Here is an 18977-nt window from a genome sequence, read left to right on the forward strand (position 1 = left end):
CAGTAAGTGTGATTTAACAAAAATCTCAAAAACATTTTCTAAATTGTAATGGAGTGTTTCTATGCAGAATTTTGGGGAAAGTGATTAATCCAACACAATTTGGAATAAGGCTGTGTGTGTAAGGAATCTAATTACAGACTATGTTTCACTTTTTGAACTAAATTACCTTTTTTTTTTGATGATATTCTAACTTATTAAAACGTATAGATACACGATTCAGACATTCTTCATACTTAATATGAGTTATACTTTGATGTTAATGTAATATTTGTATGTACAGGTGGGGTCACATTCACACTGTGTTCCCCTTTGTGGTCATCTGAAAATGTTCATCTCCACAACTCAACCCAGTCTGGAATAATCACAGTAGGGTTTTGCTAGAAGTGGGATCCTGAATGAAATTATGCATAGGATCTCATACAACCTTGCACTGGCTTTGGGCAAAACTAGGTGGAAACAACTTTTTGGTGGCTTCGGCCTGTAGATTTTGTCCGGAAAGGAAGGTTTTCTTTTTACCGAGAGCAGACATTTGCAAAGAGTTAAGAAGTGAGAGAGCAGAAAGGCAGACGGTGAACCTATAAGAAAGCCTCAGCACAACGGAAGAGCCAAGGACACAGTGACCAGGCGTACTGTAATGATTTTAGTCTCCAATCACACGTTCACATCCCCCCCACATCACCCATGGAGATCCTATCTGCATTCAGCTCTGCCAGCCTCCACTGTCAGCTGCTTCAGCAGATGCAAAGACTCCTCAGGCAGCGGCTTCAAACCTGGCCTGTTTCTGTTCACTGCCTGGACCTGAGATCTATAGTCGGTCCCTGCAGCCAGACCCTCTTAAAGCTTCTGCCTCAGCCCTGCTGCAGGTGTTTCAAAGTCTCTGAAGTGAGTACACTTCTGGCTCCTCTCTAACATCAGATCCGACAAACCACAAACTAATTTGCATTGATGCATAAATTGAAAGAACATCAGTTGTTTATTTCACTCTCAGGTCTAACAGCTCTGTTTTATCTGTTGTTGATTTACACACAGTTTTATAAAATGTTCCTTTTAATATTATTGGACATGAAGAGAATACCAACTCTCCATTTACTTTGATCCCCTGTTCCACTAAAGTACAATGATTTTCTGAGAAATTAAAGCAGAATTTCCTCAAGAGAGACACTCATGCACAGAAGAAAATGTAATCCGTTTAGAGAAAGTCTATTTCAAAGTCTAAAAAGACAGATAAAGTTGAGTTCTACTCTGTTTATATTTATTACTTTAGCTTGGTTAGCTTGGTCACTTTATTTCTCATGGCATAAAAAAAAGTATCCATCCTCTCGGACCTTTTTCACTTTTTTGTTGCATTGTTGTGTGAGTTGAAATGATGTATGATTTTCAAATAATTTTATAACAAAAACATCTGCAAAAGCGGGGCATGCATTTGCATTTCAGTCCCATTTATTCTGTTACCCCCAAATAAAATTCAGTTTAGCAACTTCTACTAGTCATCTAATACAAGTTGGTGACTAGTACAAGTCACGAAGATACAAATTATCACATTAAACAACTTAACAAACTAAGCATTTTCTCCACTTTATAGACAGTCCATACTTTAGTTTTCATCCAAATGACTTTTACTTTCATATTTATTCTCAATTTGAATGTAGCTGTTCTGTGAAGGCTATAGCTTAGAGAACATCAGCGAACAAACAGCGTCATGAAGACTAAAGAATAAATCAGATTGACCAGGGATACAGTTGTGGGTAGTTTTAAAGCTGAGTTAAGTGATAAAACAATACCTCAACCGTTGCACATTTAACTGAGCAACATTCAACGCATCATCTGAAAATGGAAAGTATACACTCAAAAAAATGAACTTAGGGGGTTATTAGATTAATAAAAGAATATCATGTACTTTTAACACAATAATTTCATGTTTTAAACAAAAACGTGATAAAATCATGTTGAACAAACAAGAAATTCATCAACTTAACGTTTATGAAATTGAATCATGTTGAGATAACACGATTCATTATAGCCAGACTGATCTTGTGCTGGAGGCGACGAGCGAGATCACGGCAGATCCCGCGAGATCATGGGAAATCACACGAGGCCCTGCGAGATGATTGTTTTTCGTGCCAGGAAAACGCCAGCTGCAGTTTAGAGAATACTAAATTTTCCTGGCAGGATTGTGCACATATCAGTGTTGCTATGTACACTGAAAGAAATAACTCTTTGGATTAACATAAAAAAAATCATGGAAAGATTTTCCACCTGATTACTTTGCTTTATTTCAGCACTATGTAATTCTGTTACTTCAATTTAAAGCAAATGTGTTGGCTCAACTTAACTTTTGTGGTTGATTCAACTTATTTACTTTAGTTGGACCCAATGTAATTTAATAGAACCAGACCAACTAATTTGCAATGTTTTGGACCAAATAATTGACTTTACTTGATTAAGATGAATGCAAATTTAGTTGAAACCAACTTATTTAACAGTGATACCTTCACACTATGTAATTGATGTACTCATGTCAGTGGCTAACATGTGTTAACATCACATGAAGTGATGGTTAGCTGGTAATTAATCAGCGTTTTTCTAACATTTGCACCATTTCCTGCTTGCTCCATGCTTGTGTCAAAGCACAACTGAATTGAAGTGGTTATTGCATTTATGAAAAATAACATGTTTAACAGAATTATTTTATATTTCAAAGGCAAATATGACAAAATCACGTCAAATAAACATAAAATTCAACAACCTAGCGTTAATAAAATGTATTCAAGTTGAGACAACGTGATTCAATGTAGTCAGACTAATCTCCCGCCGAAGAGGGTCTAGCGAGACCCGGAGATCACGCGAGACACTGGCGAGATTACGGAAGATCACGCGAGATGCTAGCGAAATTATGGAAGATCACGCGAGATGCTAGCGAAATTACGGAAGATCACGCGAGATGCTAGCGAGATCACGCGAGATCTTGTGTCTGGGAAAACTTCAAACTGTTCTTTCAAGAGAAGCGGGAAGATTCCTGATTTGGATCTGCTTAATTTGAAAAAGGTAAGATTCAGTCTATTTTCATCCGTCTAAATCAAAATAAAAATCGAAATAAAAAGATGCAAATTAATATCATCAGACTTTTAAAAAAAACATTTTTTTCTATGTTCGGTCACGTTTCTATGTAATTGATGTACTCAAATCATGCTAACATCACATGAAGCAGTGTAAGGGTCACAAAGCTGCTGTCAAGACAAAAAACGGACCCCATAAATGTCACAGTTTTGCTCCTCCTCAGGTTGTTAAAACTCCCTGGAAAAAAGTTGGACTGATGTAAATTCAGCATCTGGTGCCATACAAACTCTGAAGTCTGAGGTTTAGTGGATTTTAAACACTGGGGCCAAACATAAGTCTATTTAAATGTTTTTTTATTATTATTATTATTTAATTTCAGTACTGTTATTATGTAGGTAAATGCAGAGTGGACATTGGATGCACACACACTTTTGTGGCTTTCTATCGTAACACAGATTCTTAATTTATTAATAATAAAAAGTATTAAATTTGAGTCAGAGGAACCTTTTTTTCTAACAGCATTGTTTCATATGCAGACAAAAATATTAAGTAACTTTACCTAAGATGTTAGTACTGATCTATTTGGAAATAACTACCACACATAGTCATGACATTTCCTCCATCCAGGAAATAAGACAGGTTCTTCATGTATAAGATGTTTGGTTTGTGTACAGTGTCAGGGCTTTGTACTTGCACATAAATTGGACTGGTTTAGAATGACAGTCTGTGTGGTGGATCCTCAGACTGTCATTTCAATTGAGGAGAACAGGCCATGGAATATGGGGCCTATTTGGGATTCATCCCTTCTCTTCATGTTTTTCCATATGAGACAATATACCGTATTTTCCGCACCACAAGGTGCACCGGATTATAAGACGATTTTTGTGAAAATGTAGAAAATATGGTACCTTTTCTAAATGGGAAATCTTACCACTGGACTCACAATTAACACAGACAGGTCTTTGATGGACCTTAGCTGTTGTTGAGTCAGCCAAATAAGTGTAAAGTTATTATTTTATTTAATGAGATGTGAAATCTCTCCCCCGCAATACCCCACCCATGTTCCCATCATCAAGGTGCACAAATGGCCGAGACCGTCTGTGGAATCTGTTATCCGACCGGAGAGTGCAGAGCCTGGCGATGCCATTGAGGATGTTGGGATTGTCCTGGACGGGGTGGAAGTGATGAACAACTTGGGCAATCTATCTTTACATGTTTTTCCAAAGACCGCAGTCGAAAACTAAATTTTAACTGTTACAGTTCGCAAAGTTGAGCGAATTTACTGACACTTTTTATGTTGTTAAGAATTTGATCTATGCTAAACACAGCCCAGTTTTTTTCTGGAAAAACAAAACTGACCTTTTGTTGTTTATTTCAACTTTCAACTCAGCTGTTTTTTGTGCTGTGTAAAAAGAAAATGGATAACAATTTTGAAAATACAGTTCATGTTGTACTTTTTCTCATTGTTGAGTGTTCTTTCTTCTTTCAGTGTGGTCTTAAAACACTTAATTTAATAGCACTTAAGAAAATGTCTTTGATTTAACATAATTCAATCATGGAAAGATTTTCCACACGATTATATAGCTTTCTTTCAGCATGAAGCATGTTTGTTCAGCTAACTTAATTTTCATGAGTTGGATCAACTTAATTAAGTAGTGTGAAGTTATCAGTGTAAAATTAGTTAGGCTGGCTCTATTAAATTACATTGGGTCCAACTAAAGTAAATAAGTTGAATCAACCACAAAAATTAAGTTGAACCAACACATTTGCTTTAAATTGGAATAACCTTAATAAATTAAGTTGAACCAACACATTTGCTTTAAATTGGAATAACCTTAATAAATTAAGTTGAACCAACACATTTCCTTTAGATTGGAATAACCTTAATAAATTAAGTTGAACCAACACATTTGCTTTAAATTGGAATAACCTTAATAAATTAAGTTGAACCAACACATTTGCTTTAAATTGGAGTAACAAAATTACATAGTGCTGAAATAAAGCAAAGTAATCAGGTGGAAAATCTTTCCATGATTTTTTTATGTTAATCCAAAGAGTTATTTTTTTCAGTGTATGATGCAAAGTCAAACCTACTTAGACATAGCGATCTAGCTGAACAAGGAGAACATTAATAGCCAGAATGAACAGTGTCTGTGGAGGATCTGCAGCTCCATAGCTCAGGTTTGAGAGGAAAATTAGTTGAGCACTCCAACCATTATAGAAGAGCAGCAGCAAGAAAGGCACTGCTGAAAGAAAAACAAAAGAAATCCATTTAGCAGGTTGATTTAAGCCACGAAGAAGAAGACGGTCTGCTCAGATGAGGTCAAAATGAAACTTTTTTAGTTCAACCAACACTGGACGTCAACAGTTCACTGCTAAACATGACAGTGCATCATGCTGTGGGAATTCTCCAGCAGCAGCAGGGAAGCTCAACATAATTTATGGGTAGAAGAAAGGAGCTAAATACAGGACAATTCTAGAAGAATAATGCTCTTTTTTTGTGAAACATTCATTGTCTTTCATTTCACAATTATCTACTAGTTTGTCCATCTTTCTCATGAAAATCCAAACAAAGTGCACTGAAGTTTGTGATTATAACGTCAGAAATTGGAAACATTTTTGTGAATGCTTTTGTAATTCTGTGCAATTTTTTTAAAATGTTCTTGCTTTCATCGTGACTGAGGGAATCTGTTGATACAATGCAATTCACTGAATGTGATTTGGTGGCAATAGATCTTCACTTTCTTCCTCTCTTCACTCACGTTGCTCCCCATCTTTCTATTTATCTCCTTCAATCCCTCAATGAGAACAGCCAAGCGTTGAGAGTTCAGATCATGGCAGCATCTGGTCTTCATCTACAGTCTGCCAAAGCACACATGCATAAGTAGAAAAACACATTCTTTAATAAACAAAAATATCATGAAATTCTACATGGTGGTGCATTTATAAAAATGTACCTATATACACAATAGTCAAAGTACACATTTAGTCCCAATATGATAGAGACTGAGTAAAATCTGACAGAAAAAGTTTGAAAAATACATGCTAATCATTCTGCAATTATATTTTTTTAACCACATCTCAGTTCCATGACCAACAAAAACAAGCTTAATTTCTACAAAATACAGTCACTTAATTCCACCGCCCACACCTCTTTATAATGTATCCTCGTGGTCACAGTCGGTCAATGGCCTTGTCTAGCACTGACCATGGTCACAGCAAGTTTGATGAAAGTGACCCGTGTGTACGCCTCTGCTTCCAGGATGTGAAACCCAATTCCGGGTGGGATTGATCCTCGTCTGGCCACAGAGGGGATAAGACCAGAAGGAGAAGATAAGAGAAGGCGCTGAGTGGTCAGCGATACAGTCGAACCATCAACTTCTACCGCAGACAGCAGAAAGGTATAGTGAATGTGAGATATTTAAAGAAAACCAGTGCATAACTGGCCACAGATGTTCTTAGTCATTTAATCGGAAAAAGTGCAAATCGCTGTATTCCTACCGTAATAATGTAAAAACAATAAAGGGTTGTTCGGGACTTTTGAAGTGACACTGTGTTAAAAGAATATAAGCATTTAACAGAGTGACTTAAAATCATGTTTAGATGCTAGTTTACATGAAAATTTATAATGTTACAACAAACTTTCATCATTTTTTACTGGGATTTTATTGGCAAAAAGCATGGCTTTTGAAAAAGTTTCCCAAAAGAAATGTAGCATAATTTCAGCTGCAAAAATCTTGGGGTCTACCAGATTGCACATCTAGATCCTAAATGTTTTTGGCACCTTGTCTTTGCAAAAACAGCTCTATCCCTGCCGTCGGATCTGTGACTGCCGAGTCTTGCCCCAGATTCTCAATTAGCTCTGAATTTTAACGGCATCATCGTAACACATGAATATGAGTGTGATTTGATCTAAACTACCACATTGCAACTATGACTGTTATGTTTAGGGTTGTACTTCAGGAACATGAATTTCTTCCACAGTCTCAAGACTTTTACATCGTCTAACAAGTTTTCTTTCAGCACTGATCTGTATTTCCCTCCATACATCTTATTGACAGTGAATGGATTCCTTGGCCCTGCTGAAGAAAAGCATTGTCACATTATTAATTCTCCAAGAAATCTAGAGTTTTGCATGAATGACAGAATGTAAAATCTTGGTCTCACCTGACAAGAGAATATTTTCTTTCTATTCTAGGGCCATGCGTTTAACAGTGCTCCATGCTCAGATACTGTTTTATAACCCAATCAGCTTCAAATATATATATATTTACAACTACAGTAAACTGATAACCTGTGTGGTGTGCTTCTTTGTCATAGTTAATTATGTCACTATTGAAAGGAAATGGTTGCACTGGATTTTATTTAGGGGTATAAAATAAACTGAACACAAATACAGTTCAAACTCTTCAGATTTCCATGTGTGAACAACTATTGAAAACTAACCTTTCAATTTCCGTTTGCCTATTAATTGTTTGCTGCTTTGGTTTGGTCTATTACATAAACTCCCAGTAAAATGCATTAACGTTTGTTTGTCTCTTCCAAGGCACCTTATGTTACCTCTAGGATCTCACTTTTGGCATCCTAATTTAGTGTAAAACCAAATTAGTTTGGTTCGCTCACTACCAAGATCTCTGCTATCTCAAACGTCTCTGATCTCAGGAAATGGCTAAATGTTTTATAAAAGTGCGTTTTTAAGAACTCCCAACTTATTGTCACACTTGAATTGGTTATTTATACAGAAATTAAATAATATCATTGCCAACATGACAAGTGGCACTCAGAAAATACTACGGAAGTTTTGAGACGAGAAGATGTGCACTTTGGTCTCGTCCTTCCTCTGATATGTTGCTTGCAACTTGTTTTTAAATAAAGGTTTAACTGGCTCTAGTGGCCTTTATTTGATAGTGAACTGACAAGAAAGTGGGTAATGAACGAAGGGGGAAGACATGTGGCAAAGGTCACCAGGCTGGGAATCGAACCTTCGAGACCAAGGCCTCCAAGCTGTCTTTCGTTAGAACTGTCTGTTTGCATGTGTACCCCTTCATCCCAACTCTGTGCTTTGCACTCTAGTCTGTTGTCGCCCTAAGACGTGAGGTAAATAATTGAATGGATCCATTAATAAATAAAGTGCAGGGGGGGGACAGGGGGGGGTAAGAGGAAGAGAGGGGGAGACTGTGAAGAGCTGCGAGGGACAGGTCACTCATCTTTACAATCACCAAGAAGGGAGTGGCATGATTGCAAACACACTCTAAACTCCCCCCTCTGTGTGTTTTCTTTTCTCCCAAGGAGGTGTCTGGGCATTATAAGCATTAGCTGTGCTGAACTGTGACTCTGGGGTTGGAGCAGGAAGTGGCACTTCAACATATTTCCCCTCTGATCCGCTGGGACCGAGCCACTTCCTGTAAAACAGGTGGAGGGAGGCAACGTTGAACTACCTCCACAGATTAGTCTACTTTCACCTCAGTCAACCTGTTTTCCACTAGGACCCGGTAAATTCCAGCTGGCAAATGTTATTTCTATATGCCATAGCTGGCAAATTTAATATAGACCCTGCCAAGGGAGCTCTAACTGAGAAGGCGCTTATGACATTGCGGTTTTGGAGAGTATAGAATGTAAAGCGGGGTCATTATCAACTTCTAGAAAGCAGCAGCACTTAGCTGAGAACGTGCAGTGAGGTTTTGGAGTAGAAACCATTTAAAACTCTCTTTGTTAGTACTTAAATATGACACATTTTAACACAAATCCTGGAATAAATGAAACCAAGCAAACAAAATTGATAAAATACCAAATGGTTCGTCCAGCATTGTGTGTTTTTCATGTGCGGTTTGACAACTGTGGACAAAGTTGGAGCCCTGTAGCCCTTTGTTTAACATTAAAAACTACATCTGAATTAACTTTAAAGCAAGCTTTGCTGGAGAATTCCTCCTGATGAAGACTAACAATAGTTTTAAATTTCAAGTCTTACAAAACATGTTTTTTTCCAAACTCAAGTTTTTTTTTTCTTCTGTCTGCACTAGGTGCTAGTGCAATCAACCATGAAGGGAGTAGAGGCTGCACAGTACTCCTTCATTGGTTTCATGTGATACAAATCATTGGAAATGTAATAAAATGTTAAATTCTTGCAAACATTACAGTATCATAGCCGATATCGCAGTAGCCATGTTGGCTGTTCAAATGCCTGAAGTTCAACTCGAGTTGTCTTTCCAACTTGAAAAAGATGAATTTCCAAGAAAAAACTGAACTTCCTTCAGCTACACTATTACTCTGCACTGCTGCAATCTAATTTTTTTTTAATAAAAGATTATGTAACCATTTCCTGTCTGATGATCACAACGTTTTTCAGAAGTCTTTTCAAAACTTCATTATTTTTACAAATTTTACACTTTCTTCATTATCCTTTCATAATTCCCAAATGTTTAAATAAAAAAAGACTACACATAACAGTCATGCCTGACTGTTATGTGCAAACCTCTAATTTGTCATTTTGCATCATATTTGGATATAAACATTTCTTCTTCTTAATATAATTTTGACAAATTCAACTTAAGTTTGGACGAACACACCGAATGTTCAGTTTATTTGGTGCAAATAGTAGCAGCTCAATGCATTAAGGCATCTGAGTGTTGTGAAAATTACTTTCTGAAGACCAAAAACGGCACCAGAATGACAAGAAAAAGGTATTTAATGTAACTTTGGATATAGCATTGGTTGTTAGTCAGGACTGAGTATTTTAGAAAGGCCTCAAATTGGAACGATTAGCTCGGTATCAGCGATAAGCTGTTTTACATGTTCATTTGTATGTACGTTTTTTCACTACTCTATTCATCTCATTGTCACATTTACTGTCTTGCTTTCCACCTCATTTTTTCACAGCCTGGGCTTTCTATTTTATTTTACAGGCCCTGATCTCTATTTAGATTTCCTCGTTGAGAGTTTGGAGTTGCCATGATATTCCCCATTGCCAACATCTGTAAGTGGTTTGCAGGCAAGAGACATGATGGAAAAACAAGAAATAAAAAGCAGAATGGTGTTACGCTACCGGGGTTAGATAGAAACAGAGGCTTTGAGAAGGTTACGAATTGCACAGGGATCAGAGGCCTCCACAGATGGCAGACCTGGCTCCATCTTGACTGAAAGTTTGAAGGGAGATAATGTTCAGCATACTTCTTTCTTTTTTTTTTTTTTCTGCCGAGTGCACAACAATATAATGCCTACTATTCTGAGGCTTAGAGGGGTTTGAGTTCCTGGGACCCCACATTTTAGTTTTACTGGGGATTGACCTCAGTCACGTGTAAGGTTTTAGACAGATTGGCCCTAAGCTCCAGCACTTTTAAAGAGATTATGTTATTGCAAACGATTAAAAGAAGTAGATACATTGAGGGGAGCTAATGAGGGGTTTCTCCCCTCCCCAGCTGCTAGCTTAATTCAGTGCTCACTGTCCTGTTGATAATGCACATTACAATAGTATTACAGTGGCATTAGAGGCTTTACACTGTTGTGGCATTAGGAGCTACACTGTTGACAGTGTAGCAGAGGCTCAGATTTTGTGCACTTTTTTTTTTTTGTTTGTTTGAGCTGTTGGCTTTTCTCCATCAACATGTGTAAGAGGGAGAGGCAGAGTTTTTTGTGTACAGTGGAGTCTCATTAGGTAATGAGGATGATTACCCTGTAATAGGTGGTGCAGAAGAGTGGCAACAGCCTCAGAGTGGGAGGGAGCGAGCTGGGGGGAACATGTGTCTGTGATTAGCGGCATAAGCGCATACCATTTATTTGACACAAGCTATCTGTGTCTCGTGATTGGCGCAGGGCTGTCGTCTGCATGTCTGCTTGGCCCTCTGCGTCCTTGACTCGGAGGGTAGACAGACAGATGTGGTGTGAAAGGGGAGCAGAGCGGCAGTGCACGCAGCGAGTGTGGAAAGGTACTGGGCTTAGAGTCGGCTGTGGTTAGAGGTAAAGACTGGAATATTGGATGGGAGTTTTGTGGGTCAGACTTGAGGATGGAAAGGTTTTGTGAGTGCCCTGATGACAAAGTTTTATTACACCAACGAGCCATAACCATTTGAATACCATAAGTAGGTCCTAATTATGCCAACAAGACAACTCTGACCAGGCTCTGTCCAGAAGCCCAGCATATCTGGGAACCTGGTTGTGATCAACAGATCCTTTGGAGACGTTGGTTTGAGGTGTGGGTTTGCTGTGGATTGGGTTTTGCTTTCCCCAGATCCCATCAGAGCCTATTTTGCTGGTTTTTGGATACTTTAGAGGCTGGGTGAACACCTCAGCCTGTTCGGTAAAAATGTTAAACTTTTTTTTAAAAAAGTTTTTACCTTAAAAACTTTAAAGTAATTTTTTTTTCATTAAAAATATTCTGAAAAGCTTGTTACCATCATGATGTATTCCATAAGGATCTCTGTTGACAGACCAAGCAGTGCTAAGTCTGTTAACTGTACATACTAAATGATAAAAAAAATAATAAAATAAAAAGTGTAGAATCAATATGGTCTATTATTTTTGTCCGCTTGTACTTAATCTCAGCATCTCCAGCTGTTCTATGAAGGCCTCAGAGGCTTGTAAACATTATCATGTTGATCAGACAGGATAAGTTACAAAACAATTTCCCAAATTTTAACATCTCACAGAGCACTGTTTCATCTATGAGCTGAAAAGATAAAATGCATAAACAAGTGCAAACCTAGCAAGAAGTGGGTATTTTCTTCATTACATAGCCTCCATGTATCCACTGTTGTGATTTTTATGCGACATACAGATTATAGCATAGTGACATACAGTTTGGACTCTAGGGCGACACATGTTATGACAACCCCTCCCTACTGGAGCTGTTGCTTAATTTTAATGGAAAACCACCCGAACTGCTGTGAGGTGCGAGTGGACAAGGGCCATTAGAGGCAGGGGTTGTCTTATCATGGGATCAATAATCCTAAACATACAGAAAGTCCAGACTGGAATAATTCTGGGCTATTCTGGAAAAAAAAAAAAGAATGGTCAGCAAAATCCATCTCTGGATGTGCAAAGGTAGAAGAAACATCCCCAGAAGACTTAGGAGCAAAGGTTCTTCAGATTATTATGTGAAGGGTTCAACATAGCGCTTGCCAATTTTTTTTTTTTCTTTTTGTAGCAACAATGTGTTTCATATTACTTTTAATTCACTTCAGATATGCACTGTTTTGAGTCTATCACATAAAATTTCAAACAGATTAATTGACGTTTGCGGCTGTAAAATGACAAAATGTGGAAAAAGTTAATTGGCTATAAATATTTTTGCAAAGCACTGAACATTTGAGTAGCATTACCCTTGCTTTTTAAAATCTGAACGTTTTGTAGCATACAGTTCTTCTAACGCAGTTGTGAAGAAACAACCACAGGATTGACTATCAAAGTGGAGAATTTTCCTGGATGTGTGAAGACAGGCTGCCCTGTGCATGGAGTTGCCCTCTCAGTTCCACCTTCTATAAGTAGGCAGGTATTTTTATCTAGGATAAAGTGCTGACCCAGTCTAAGGTAATTACACCCCTGTTGGGCTTTTGGCACAGGCATGTCAGGGCGGCGCTAAGTGCACCTTACACCCCGTCTACGTGTAAACCACACTTATCTTGCTATTTACAAGCGAGTACAGGGCCATGCTTCACATGGCACACAGAGGGTATACCTTGGCAAAGCTGGGGAGGCTTTCTGCTGGCAGAGGTCTGATGACATCTCATCCTTCTGTCTTCAGAAACACTATTCCACATTTATGCAAGGAGTGTATTCAAAGTAAGGACTAAAGCAAAAATGAGTAGTGCCTAACCAATGGATTCTGGCATTTTTGTAATTCTGTGTGGTTTATTTCCTGGCATGAATTTGATTAAATAAACCCTATGAGGTTTAGGCATGTTCTAATCACTTCTAAGATAATGACATAATGAGGCGGAATAAACATGAATGATGCATATTTTCTTGGAAGCACTTCTCAAAGACATTAAGGACTAACAAAGACTCTTATGTATTGGGAACAATGAGTGTGGAAGCAAAATGGAAAGGAAGCCTGTGTTTTGTCAATTATTTCTTTGTTACAACAAGGCTTCTTAGAAATTTACATTTATAGTTGAAAATAATGATTTTGTTTCACCTGAAATGATGCCACATTTTTCAGTCAAAGGGATTTATGGATTAAGTAGCAGAGTTGAGTGTGTGGGCCACACATCACATCCAGTTATTGGCCCTTTTTTTGGATTGCGTGATTACAGTTTTAAGAAATAAGACATGATGGCAATTCAACAATTTATCCATAAAAAAAATAAAACAACAGTACTGAATAAAACATGGAAAAATGGTAGCAGCCTGGATCTAAACTATAACACTGTTTAATTTATCGGTACCTGACTTAGGGGAAATGATGGATGTTATCTGTAATGTCCAAACATTTTGACAGAAATCATGCTGTTTGGCTAACATAGCAACAACGATGTTGTTAAGCTTCAAAAGCGGTTGTCAGTCAACCCTCATGAGGTCTTAGAGCAACGCTCAGGAGGAACAAATGTCACAGACAGACAGCAGGAAATCCGGGGCGGGGGATTGTCCCATCAGACCATCAGTTTCCAAAATCCCACAATAATAAAAAAAAAATGTATAAAAGCGCACATAAGGTCAGTGTGACTCCATGGGACCACGCACAGAGTAATAAATTTATGGCGTCTTAAGACCGCAAGAGAGTTAGCATGCCATACTTCTGATGGGACACCTTTCTGATAACAAAACTAAAAGCCTTTCCATTGTGGCATTAGCATTATGCCTGTGGTTGTACTGTAGGCCTAGACTTCTTTGCTCATTGACATTTGGCTACATTCTCAGCTACCTTGTGGTTGCTCTGTTTCTTTCACATTTTTTCTTTTCTGGTTTTATATATTATTTTCTATTTTTAAACATTGAGTTGTATTGTATTATAAAGGCCTGGAGACAATTAAAAAAGGAAAAGTCATAAAAACGTGATAAATGTTTATGACTTGGAGTTTTAGCCCAGAGCCTTGAGAATCTAAAGATTGGTCAAAATACAATTTTTATTACTGCACCTACTGAATCTTTCAGTGCTAAAATACAGTTGCATTATGCGCATAATTCACCCTGAGAACTTGTTCAGCTTTTCTTTCAATATTCTCAAACAAGGAACAACTCGGAGCACAACAGGCCTCAACTTGTTTGTCTGCTGTTAGTGCACCAATTCACCACTATTTCATAACAAATCAAGTAGGTATGGCTTAAGTTTTCAATTCCTCATCACAGAGAAAGAAATTAGAAAGCAGTTGCCTGTTGGATTTGAATAAAATTGCTCATTTTTCATTTTCATATCTAGAGCAAATCATATCTGATCAAAACTGGTTCAAATCCTCAAAATTGTTTTATGACCTCCTCATTTACCTTATGTTAAATCTATCCGTCTTTGTGAGAACTACACAGAATTGTATCTTGAAAGTCAGTTCGGACTTTTGTTTGAATGAACTTTGAGGTATTGTGCATTTTATTTATTCAGGGAACTTTCAACAAATACATGTAATCTTTTTAAACAATGCTAATATTGTTTACAAAGGTGTCTGATTGTTGTATTTTATATACCATTCGTAATGAAACTGAAAGAAAGCAAGAATATTGGTGATCTTCACAATGCAGAAGCAGACAGCCAATCATTGAGCCTGCCTTGGAGTCAGCTGGTTAAACACGGCTTTAACATTGCGGAAGTTTATGCCTCTTAAGATTTAAATAACTAACGTTAGCTGTTCAAATAGACTAATGCAAAGGTTGGGCATAATTTCATCATAAATCTTAATGCTGTTTTATGGTCAGAGGAAATTATTAAAATATATTCAATAAAAAAAAAAACATCTAAAGATAGATGTGTGTTTGCTTAGTAAGAAATGAATGCTGGGTAAGAAGAGGCTCACACAACCTTTTTTTTTGTTGTTTTACAAATTTGGCACATTGTTACGAATCTTAGCTTGTCCATTTCTACCTTGAGTTTGAACATTCCCCGTCTGGTATATATACATGCACATTAGTTTAATTAGCTACCCTAATTATGCCTGGGTGTGAGCGCGTGTACATGAAGTGTTTATATTTGTCTTGTATGTCTATGTGTTTGACCCACATTAGACTGATATATTCCCATCCCATTGCATCACTAGGAACTGGACTTAGTAGAGACGGAAAATGGAAAGATGGAAAGCATACCTAAAGCAGTTTTCTGAAAGCCAGACTATGAATTGCAAATATGGATAAGAAGAAGGCAACACTAATAGTAATAGTTGTTCCAACTATTACACATTGAGGAGAAACAATTATGATAGAAAACTCTCCATCCATTAGTTTTTATATTTTGCCAGTTAGTCCCATTTTAGATCATGTGGAGGTTGGTGACCATCTCCAGAGTTGAAATGCCAAAGGCTCACTTCGATTTGTTTGTTTGGTCAGGTGTATATCAACAGTCAAGCATGGTAGTGGTAGTGTGATGATCTGGGGATGTTTTGGTGCTTCAGGATTTGGAGGACTTGCTTCAACTGGTGGAAAGACAGGTACCTTACGATCAAGCACACAAAGGAGAATGATACAAAGTACAGCAACAATTCAATCCCTGAACTGCACAAAGTAAAAAAAAAAAAAAAAGTAAAATAAGGTCTTAGAGTGACCTGGTACACAACTAGGTCTGACTGAGATGTTGTGACATGATCTTAGTCAGGTAGATTTTGAATTTGCTAGAAAAGACTCCAATGTGATTGTAATATCTTTTTGTGATAAAATCATAATTTCAAAACTGTATTTTCTTTTCCTAAATTATGATTTCCATCAACATTTGTTTTTTCTGCTCTGAAACACTGAAGTGGGGCAACAAAGTAAAACATTAGAAATCTGGGAGAGGGCAAACACTTTTCCTCCCACTGTACAGCAACCACAACTGAACAGCCAAACAAAAAACAAAACAAAACAAAACAAAAAAAAAACATAGAAACTATATTTTATTTCATGTCTGTAATGTCAGTTTTGATTAAATTGGGTCAAATGTAACTCTGTATTTCTATAGAAAATTGACTAAATTTAATGAGAAGAATCAACATGAAAGACTCTGCACATGTGTTTTTCAATCTTAGTGCGCCAGGACACCAAGTTCTCTTTCATGAGACTTTCTCAAGTATCTATATATTTTCTCTCCCATTAAACGCATGTTCTATGGAAAGTATGTGCTGTGTGTTGCAAGGCAAAGCAGAGGCGGAGGGAAATGGCTGTGGTCAGGCCATAGTCCTTGAAAGAGAAAGAGAGACCAAAGCAAGGGGAGGAGGACAGAGATGGCAAAAAGAAAATAAATAAATAAAACTAAAGAACTTTCTCATTTGGATCATTTGAATAAATGCGCATGCACACACACACACGCTCACACACACTCACCAAGAAAAATGCAGCAACAAAAACACACATTGTAGTGTTCCAGCTGATGTGCTGTGTGTAGTAATACGCTGATGGGAATGTGCCACTGCACGTTAATTCTCCCTTCACGCTTGCATTGAGGAACACAGAGGCTCTAATTGATGCTAAGTAAACTGCTGACCCAAACTCAGTTCGAAGGTCTGTCAATGATGTGCACACACAAACACACACTCTCCCCAACTAACTATAAAGTCTGCTGCCGGTCCTTAAATTCACAAAAAAGCAAATTTGCAAAGCTCAACTAGAATAAATCTGAGGGATTGTGAATTGGCATGCACACATTATGGTCAGATCGTATAAATCTTCCTCCCCTTGAAGAGGAATGATTCACCTTGATGATGCTCTGCCATGTCCTTAGACCTTTGCAGAACACCTGCAAGCGCACACATGTGCATGTCAGAGGAACGTTTTTTTAGAGATAGTGAGGCCAGTGAAGGTAAACTCCTGCACACAAACGTAGCCACAGATATACAGATGATGGTCCCAAAAGGAAGCTCCAGGCAGGCACAAGGATGCCTTTGTGTAAGCCAGATTTCCCATGTCTCCCTGCTCCAGCACACAGATAGATCATCTGAGTGTATCCCTCTGTATGAAGGGCAAGTGCATGCATGCCGAAGAGAGAAAAAGAGGGAGGGAGGAAGACAGTGAAAGAGTGGGAAAGAAGTTACAACCCAATCGGCTCTCTTTTCACACTTTCGTCTCGTCTCCCATGTCTTTGCCTCTTTCTCTCCCTCTACACTCTGCCCCTTTACTCTCCCTCTCTCCACAGAGGAATCCAGTCTCTCCGCTGGGACTAGAGCTCTTTGAAGGTGATCCAGAACTGTGCTGCTGTTGCTGCCTCTGCTCTCCTCCCTCTCTGCCCTAAACCACCCCTCCCTTCCCTCCCGAATCCCTCAACCCCCACTCTCCACCCCCCGCTTCCACCCTTGAGCCCTCGGGGGGCCTGGATCCCGCTCAACCGAGAGCAACCTCGCTCTAAATCCAGTCCCAAGCTTAGCGCTTATGCCGCAGGCCTCGCTGGCTGTCCCGCTGCACCAAGGAGACGGTGGGGGGCCTAGCAGAAGAAGACAGAGGGTGGGGGCAGGTGTGGAAAAGGGAAAAGACAAGGGAGAGGTGTTTGGTCTGTATCCACATGTGACATTTTAGAAAAAGAAATGAAAGCAGGAGATCCTGCAAAACACCTTTTATGAGAGCAACTCTTCTCCCTATTCGAAGAACACTTTTTTCCTTCTCTCCTTCACTCCACTGTTTATTTTTCTTTTTATTTCATCCTTAGACTCCCCCTGTTTTTCCATCCCACTTCCCTTCTTTTCCCTCCATCCCAAGGGCAAGCTCTTCGCAGACTCGTCCAACTGGTTTCCTTGGCACACATCGTTCACGCAATCACATGTTGGGGTGCCAACACACACTCAGACACATACCTTCTCACTTCAACGGAGGGGTCTTTAGCCGGGTGTCTCACAGACAAGCAGGAAAAGAAAGATACTGACAAACAAGCAGAGGAAGAAGGGAAAAAAGAGGCAGATAAAGAGCAGGGGTTAACTGGAGGGATGTGCATTCCTTTGGCTTGCCTGGCTCTGGAGTGAAGGAGACATGTTGCTGGCTGTTCAGTTTATTATCCCCAAGCCATATGGGTTGGCAGGCTTATGGGGTGTGGTGGGATACATTAGTGTGTGCGTGTGTGCACGTGTCTGGATAAGTCAGGGTAAGTCGGGGAGTGTGATTAAACTTACATTATGTAGTTTGTCACATACAATATGAATCTGAGTGTTCTAGACCACAATGACCTTTCTCTCTGGAACTGAAAGTTATTCTGGATTAATATAAAAGAGCTCTTCAAGCTCATCTAAACCCACTGAGCAATACATGCTGCAGAGCTATTGCCATGAAATAAGAAAGACTATTTGAGCAGAAATTAATTAACTTCAGAGTAATCACAGTCAGAATATTGTGTCATTCAGTGCTTTCCAATAGCTTTAAGAACAAAGGGAAGTTCGCATTTACTGAAGCAGGGATCTTTCCTTGCTGTGGCCATCACTAATATCAGCTGCACTAGTACAGTTGTCACTACACTGACGATTGACGCCTTGTTGTTCGCTATCCAAAGAAGTGAGTTGTTCACAGTTTTTCTGTTTTGCTTATTTAATTTGAAGTATGCGTTGGCTTTACTGCACCTTGATAAGAGTCGACGTTAAAAAAAACGGCCGTCTAAAATGATGTGTGTGCTGTTCATACAACCAAAGCTAGGTCTTCTCTTTCTGGGCTTTAGCTCTTAAATGTTTAGGTGTCTTGCGCCAATATTTTAGCTGAGAACTATGTTAAATCTCTGGGGACCAACTTTTTCAGGTGCCTCTCTTTCCCATGGTTGAACAGATCTAAAGCCATTTTAAACACAAGTTTGATATAGACAGCAAATGGTTATTACTGTTTATTTAATATCTCTCTAGACC

General features: G+C 38.6%; 1 long non-coding RNA gene across 2 annotated transcripts in view; it reads right to left on the reverse strand.

The window, feature by feature from the left end:
- Positions 1-5375: 5375 nt before the first annotated feature.
- Positions 5376-18977, reverse strand: part of LOC106919051 (uncharacterized) — a 231249-nt gene continuing 217647 nt past the window's right edge. For both annotated transcript variants that reach the window (XR_015763822.1, XR_015763821.1), the window contains exons 2-3: positions 6209-6356; positions 5376-5919 (exon numbers count right to left, since the gene is read on the reverse strand). This is a non-coding gene — a long non-coding RNA (uncharacterized LOC106919051). The remainder of the gene's footprint in view (positions 5920-6208; positions 6357-18977) is intronic.

This window comes from Poecilia mexicana, unplaced genomic scaffold, assembly GCF_051168715.1.
Source record: "Poecilia mexicana isolate PSO_F unplaced genomic scaffold, ASM5116871v1 scaffold_7, whole genome shotgun sequence".
NCBI classification, from domain to species: domain Eukaryota; kingdom Metazoa; phylum Chordata; class Actinopteri; order Cyprinodontiformes; family Poeciliidae; genus Poecilia; species Poecilia mexicana.